This window comes from Branchiostoma belcheri, unplaced genomic scaffold (assembly GCF_001625305.1).
Source record: "Branchiostoma belcheri isolate BF01 breed outbred unplaced genomic scaffold, Haploidv18h27 scaffold77, whole genome shotgun sequence".
NCBI lineage: Eukaryota > Metazoa > Chordata > Leptocardii > Amphioxiformes > Branchiostomatidae > Branchiostoma > Branchiostoma belcheri.
The window spans coordinates 139054-139749 of record NW_017804431.1 but is presented as its reverse complement, the minus strand read 5'-3'; the positions used below and the strand labels follow the sequence as shown (position 1 = coordinate 139749).

General features: G+C 39.5%; 1 protein-coding gene across 1 annotated transcript in view; it reads right to left on the bottom strand.

The window, feature by feature from the left end:
- Nucleotides 1-696, bottom strand: part of LOC109485591 (DC-STAMP domain-containing protein 1-like) — a 10927-nt gene that overhangs the window by 5670 nt on the left and 4561 nt on the right. The window lies entirely within an intron of this gene.

The window sequence follows — 696 nt, the reverse complement described above, 5'->3', positions numbered from 1 at the left end:
CAATTTGATACTGTTTTGCAGCCACCGAAACATCTGCTTGGAGATTACCATTAGGCTCCTCCCTGAGACGTCGCCAAAAAGCTTGTTATGGGTTCACCACACCACGAAGTGGTGGTGAACCCATATTGCTTTTTCTGATGTTTCTTCTCCTCCTCCTTCTCCTTCTCCTCCTTCTCCTGCCATTTTTATCTCGGTCGCCTGAAGCGGCCGAGGTATTGTGCTCCAAAATATGTACGTTCGATCGTGTTTTCGACTGTGAAAAAAAACCCAATGAAACCAATTACTCTGCATGTATACTTTACTTTGTGGTGTCGACCTACCGGATGATAGTGTCGTTATTCTGATACAACGAAGTTGCTAAAAAAGAGGAAATGCTGTTTACCACAAAACCATTGTTTTATATCATAGTATGCATTTAATGTTCTAGAATTTCGCTAATAGCTGCTGTAATTGGACCAATAAATCAATGACATAAATTATGTACATTAACCTTCCATATTTGCTTCAGTCGCAAGATGTCGCTTTTGATTGGTGAATAAATCACTGTGACGCAAGTAAATATTCACTTGAAATGAGAAATTACCGCCCAACAAAACGGACCATTAGATTCCCAGTGCTGTATTACTCTTTTGTTCTTGTGGTCAACTTGTTTTCTTTGCTTGAATCGCGTAAAAGACCAAGGAAAATACAATGAAA